The following is a 6792-nucleotide window of genomic DNA, read 5'->3' as shown; positions in this document are numbered from 1 at the left end:
TACCAGAAACCAGTGGCTGAATTCTCTAAAGTAAGGACGCGCCAGCTGCCATTCTCAGAAGTGCTGACAACGGAGACGACAGAAAACAAACACGCACTCATCCCAGACCTCTCTGGCAGCAGTTACTAACCTTCTTGGTGTGGAGAGGAGCATTTCTCAGCAAGATTGGGAACAGCACGCGCCTAAGGCCCTCCTGCCGCGGCTCGCTGTTCCAGGCCTCCCACACGGCTGAGTGCAATTCAGAAAACGCCCTAGGATTGAAGACTCCTCAATCCTAATGCTCTACCTGGATACCCAAGCAACTGCAAGAAGTCACAGCCCGCTGGATTATGTTTAGCTGGCCGCTTGCCAAGAGTGGAGTAAACAAATGGAAGAAAGAGCTGATGCGTCAGACTGTTGATCATAATTAGCCTTTCAAAGACTTTTCCAGAGAATTCTTTCACTTTGGGTCATTTATGCTATCATATATCATTGAGTCGAGGACACCACAGATTGTAAGGAGGGGGAAACAATTGCAAATTAAACTGTGTCACCCTGATTTCTTATTTCTTAGGGACTGCATTGTGTACTTATTCAAAAGCTTTTAAACTTTAGACTTTTTTTTAGCCCATATCACCCATGAGCCAATAAAAATATATATGCAAAGAAAACTGGTCAGTTAGGGTGTTTCTCAAACCTATTCAGTCCAATTTTCTTGAATCGCATTTCAAATCAAAGTCGTCAAATTCCGTGTTTTGCCAGACTATCGTCTGCTAGGCCAAGGTTAGCAAACTCTGCAAAAGGCCAGAAGATAGCAAATAATTTGGGCCTTGGAGGCCATACACCAACTCAACACTGCTGTGACGCACAAACGGCCATCGGTGATACTTAAATGAATGAGCACGGATGTGGTCCAAAAAAATCTTTATGGACACAGGAATTTGAACTTCATATAATTTTCACATGTCATGAAATATTCTTCATCTTCGGGTTTTTTTCAACTATTTAAAAATATAAAAACCATTCTTTAAAAAATTTTTTTAATGTTTTTATTTATTTTTGAGGGGCAGAGACAGAGCACAAGCGGGGGAGGGGCAGAGAGCGAGGGAGACACAGAATCCAAAGCAGGCTTCAGGCTCTGAGCTGTCCGCACAGAGCCCGACACGGGGCTCGAACCGGTGAGCCACGAGATCATGACCTAAGCTGAAGTCAGATGCTTAACCAGCTGAGCTACCCAGGTGCCCCCAAAACCATTCTTATTTACTGGCTATCCAATAGTAGACAGTGGACTAGATTTGGTCTATGGGCCATAGTTTGCCAACCCCTGCTCCATAGTGAAGGGAGCATCGGGAGCACTGGTAATGCAGTCTATCTTTTTTTTTTTTTTTTTTTTCATTAATATTTATTTATTTATTTTTGAGAGAGAGAGAGAGAGCACAAGCGGGAGAGAGGTGGAAAGAGTAGATTATACAGAATCTGAAGGAGGCTCCAGGCTCCGAGCTTCAGCACAGAGCCCAAACACAGGACTCAAACCCATGAAGTATGAGATCATGACCTGATCCGAAGTCAGACGCCCAACCGACTGATCCACCAGGTGCCCCCAGTCTATCTTTTTAAATCATGAACTCTAGTCTCCAGGATTGTCCTTGAACAACCCATTTTGCAAATTTGGATGCTGGGGAAGGAACACTGGTCAGGATGGGGTTATGATGCAGTAACTCCAAAATCTCAGTGGTTCTAAACAACAGAGGTTTATTTCTCACTCATGCAAGGTCCTTCGAAATGTCAGGGCTACTTTCTAGGGCAGCTGTCCCCCATGCAATGACTCAGCTTTATTCCTCCATATCAACACATGTCCCCTCGATATTGGCAAGGGACAAGAATGTGGAAAATCACACACCAGCTCTTAAAGGTTTCCCTCCAGAAGTGACATATTTCACTTTTCATTGGCAAAACCAGTCACGTCGCATGATGGCTTTTAAATACATCTACAAATTCATGGACACTGCCACCTCCAAAAGGTGGAGTCTAATTTCCCTTCCCTTGCAGGTGACTAGACTAGGCATCTTGATGCTGACATGGGGAACGTTGTAGAGGCTGTGCTGTGTGACTTTCAAGGCTAGGTGTCTTATCCCATTTGGGCTGCGAGAACAAGTTAGCCCAGGCTGGGAGCCTTCAACACAACAGAAATTGATTGCCCACAGATCTGGAGGCTGGACATCTGAGATCAAAGGTGCCAGCATGGTTGGATGAGGGCCCTCTTCCAGGTCACAGTCTTCTCACTGTGTCCTCACATGGCAGAAGTGGGAAGGGAGCTCCCTGGGGTCTCTTTCATAAGGGCACTAATCCCATTCATGAGGGTTCCCCCATCATGTCCTAAGCACCTGCCAAGGTTCTACCTCCAAAGACAACATTGAGGGTTAGGTTTCAACATAGGAATTTTAAGGAGACATAACATTCGGTCTAGAGCAAATGATTGAGCAATATTTCTGAACTTAAAAAAGAATGTTAATGCAACATAAACTATAGGTATAATGATATCACTGGGGTCAATCTGACCTTAAGTCATTGAAGTATACCAGATCCAACTGCCCAAGAATGGTCCTGTCACTTTACATGTACACAGAAATATAAATTTCTCTCCACACACACACACACACACACACACACACACACGTAGCCTTACGTAATGTTTATACCTATATGTCATAGCTAGAAATGAAATTTCCTTTAAAATTTGCTTTTAACAAGTCCTTAATAATGAACACTGGCCTTGTTTATAGTTAACTGGTAACCATTATATCACAATAGCAGGACATGATAGATAGGATACGAGCAGGAAACAACTCGATTCTTTTTCCCAGGGCCCATTCAAACCACATTTGTGGATTCAACCTTTATCTCCCCTGAAGTGAAAACTTTACTGAGGTTTTGGATCCCATACTTCTTTCACTCTTTTTTTTAAGGTGGTTAAAAGACACATAACATCAAATTTACCATCTAAACCATTTTTAAGTATAGTTTGGTAAATGTCAAGTAGAGTCACATTATGGTGAAACAGATCTCCAGAACTTTTTCATCTGAAAAAAAAAAAAAGTTCATTTCAAACTCTTTACCCATTAAACAAAAACTCCCATTTTCCTCCTTTTCCCGGCCCCAGCTTCCCACCATGAACCACCCCTTTATTCTCCGTTTCTATGAATTTGACTACCGTAGATACTTCTTATAAGTAGAATCAAACAGCATTTGTCTTTTTGTGACTGGCTTATTTCACGTAGCACAATGACCTCAAGGTTCATTCATGTTGTAGCATGTGATGGCACTTCCTTTGTTTTGAAGGCTGAAAGATATTCCAGTGTATGTAGAGACAACATTTTGTTTATCTATTCATCCACCAACGGACATCTGGATTGCTCCCACCTTTTGGCTGTTGTGAATAGTGCCGTGAACATGGCTATGCAAATATCTCTTCTGGACCCTGCTTTCCAAAGTATGGGATCCAGTGGAATGACTAGACCATATGGTGGCTCTAGTTTTGATTTTTTGAGGAAACTTCAAACTGTTTTCTGTTGTGGTTGTGCCATTTAGCAATCTCACCAACAGCGCCCAAGAGTTCTGGTGTCTCTACACTCTTACTAACACTTATTATTTTCTGTGTTTTCAATAGTAGCCATCCCAACGGGTGGGAGGTTTTATTTCACTGTGCTTTGAATTTACATTTTGTTTAGCCACTCTTAAACAATAAAAAGTCCTTTGGTCTGTTTCAGCTCCAAAGGACAATCTCATTTTAGCAAATATGGTAGGCAGAATAGCACCCCTAACACAAAAGATACCCTAATCCCCGGAACCTATGGATATGTTTTGTTACAAGGGAGAATTAAGGTTTCTGGTCACCTTCCCTGACGTCCCCAGACAGAGGCTGGGAGGACATGAAAGGGGCAGGAGAGACCATCCTTACCAAAGGCAGATATAGAACGATGTTTGCATCTTCTGGGTGAGGCAGTTTCCCAGTGATGATTCCTTCTCTTCAACAGCACTTTGCAGAATCCTCACCAAAGTCACTCCCTGGGGACCCTGGGGCCATTCTGGTCTCTGGCCAAGTGCTTCTCATCCGATCTTCATCCTCTGTAGCCAGTGATACCTTCCAGCCTCTTTTTGCTGATGGCCTTTGTCCTTTGGCAAGAAGCCTTCAAAGATAAGTGTTTTACAACGACCCCAAGGCCAGATCCTTCCACAAGTCCTCTTGGCTCATAAGAACACTCTGGCATCCCACAGGGGCACCTGGGCGGCTTAACTGGTTAAGTGTCAAATTCCTGGTTTCGGCTCAGGTCATGATTTCACGGTTCGTGGGTTCAAGCCCCACATCAGGCTCTGTGCGATTGGTGAGAAGCCTGCTTTGGCTTCCCTCTCACTCCATCTCTCTCTGTCCTTCCCCCACTTGCTCTCTCTCAAACAAACGAACAAACAAACAAACAAAAACCACCCTGGCATCCTTTCCCCTCCCCCGTCAGGGGTAAATGTGCAGTTTTCTCTCTATCGCATATGCATCTTTGGCCATCAACAGGGCAGTTCTAGCCATAGCCATTGACCTTCTCAGAGAAAAAAAATGCTTAAAAATTCATTAATATAGCTGCTTATACCGTCTTGAACTTCTTCTAAACAATGGCCAGGATCCATTCAACATTTTCTTATGGTGAGTATTATGAACCACTTTTCTGTTCTTGCTTTTAGAGACTTTGCCCAAGTTCATTCTTAGCCAATATACGTATGAACCAGCAATAATTTCATGCATTAATAATACACTTGTAGTCATGGTAAATACAATGCTCATAAGAACTTAGGAATCTTGAGATAATTCGCATCTTATCCTTAAGTAAGTTATTTTCATAGAGCTATTTGCAAAGTGTGTGTTCTCTGAACATTTCCCCCAAACTGGTACCCTTTCTGACTTTAAATTCAATACCATTGCACCATTTCCATAGAGAAAAGGGACATGTTACTGGAACTCCCCATTAATTACAAGTGGCTTTAACTACCCCTTCGTCTCTCCCCTTCCCTTCCACATCTTACCCAAGTTTAAGTTTCTCTAATGAGTGCAAAGGATTTTTGCATCATGAAAAAGACTATTGCTGATGTCATTTGACCTCAACTATCATTCTAAAAACCAGTTTAGACAACTTTACAATCCAAGACCAGGATATTGAGACCAAAATGACCTTACAAATTCTTAGTAATTAGTTCTTTGTAGATCACCTCTTAAGGAAAACACAAGAAGCTAATAACAGTTGTTGACTCTTAGAAGAGAACAGGGGATCTGGGAAAAAAAAGGGAGGAGAAGAACTTACATTTCACTAAGTGTCATTTTTAACCTTTTGAGTTTTGTACTATATATTCCCAACTCAATTTTTTTTAATTTTGAAAATAGTAATTTGTATTTGAAAGTATAAAACTACTTTTCTAACAATGTTGTAAGTAAAAGTCACATTTTTATATAATAAAATAGTTTTAGGGGCACCTGGGTGACTCGGTTGGGCATCTGACTTTGGCTCAGGGCATGATCTCACGGTTCCTGAGTTTGAGCCCCACGTGGGGCTCTGTGCGGACAGCTTGGAGCCCGGAGCCTGCTTCGGACTCTGTGTCTCCCTTTCTCTCCCCTCCCCTGCTCATGCTCTATGTCTCTCTCTCTCTCAAAAAAAACAGTAAACAAAATTAAAAAAAATAGTTTTAGAAGTTTTAAGATTAATAAGATTTCATTCATATTAAGATTAATAGATTTCACTATGGGGAGTCTAAAAAACAAAATAAACAAACAAACAAAACAAACAGACTCTTAAATACAGAGAACAAACGTGGTTGCCAGAGGGAGGTGGGTCAGGGAATGGGTGAAACGGGTGAAGGGGATTAAAAGGTACAAACTTCCAGTTATAAAATAAGTAAGACACAGAAATGAAAAGGACAGCATAGAGAATATAGTCAATAATATTGTAATATTGCTCTATGATGACAGATGGTGACAACACTGCACTGGATAATGCGTAGGATTGTCAAACGAGTATAGTGGACACCTAAAAACAATATAACAGAGTATGTTTACTATATTTCAATAAAAAAAAAATACCCCCAAAAAGAGGGAAAAAAAGAAAAGTTTTAAGAATAAACTTGTGTATATTAGATCTAGGACTTATAATTGAGCTAACTTTGGTAACTTTTTTGAGTTTTTATTGCACTCTCAGCTCCCAAATTGTTTACTATTTCAGACAGCTTGGGTTTCGTGGGGAGGGAGTTTATAAAAAGGGCACGTTTTACGGACCACATGAGTCCATTACATCACTTGTGAAGAGCCTGCCATCTACCAGGCGCCGTGTTGGGTGCCAGGACACGAAGGTACTCGGCCATGGCAATCTCTGCTGCCCCGAAGACACTTGCATATTGCAGAAGAGAAGCTCAGGCTTTGAAATCCCAGAGTTGAGGATGGAAGAAGAGAGAAGGCAGACTGAACACCCAGAGAAGGAGGAGTTGGAGCCAAAATGGAGTCTAGACATGATACAGAAGCCGCTAGAATCTGAAAACAGGCTGGGGGATCTCAGGATGGGAGAGGGTAGTCAAAGCAACGGATGAAAAAGAGGCTCTTTTCCAGAAGGCAGGTGTCCACACCCAAAGCACAGTGGAGACCTGAGGCCTAGATTTCCCAAGCAATTGGTCCACCTCTCAACAGCGATAAAATCATCACCTTTGGCCAAGTCATATAAATGGCAAATCTGAAAGGGAAGTTCCTGACCTAAGCTCCTGCAAGGCTTTTCTAAGCCTCAGCTT

The sequence above is a fragment of the Panthera leo genome, chromosome C1, assembly GCF_018350215.1.
Source record: "Panthera leo isolate Ple1 chromosome C1, P.leo_Ple1_pat1.1, whole genome shotgun sequence".
Classification (NCBI taxonomy): Eukaryota; Metazoa; Chordata; class Mammalia; order Carnivora; family Felidae; genus Panthera; species Panthera leo.
Note: the sequence above shows the minus strand (reverse complement) of the source record.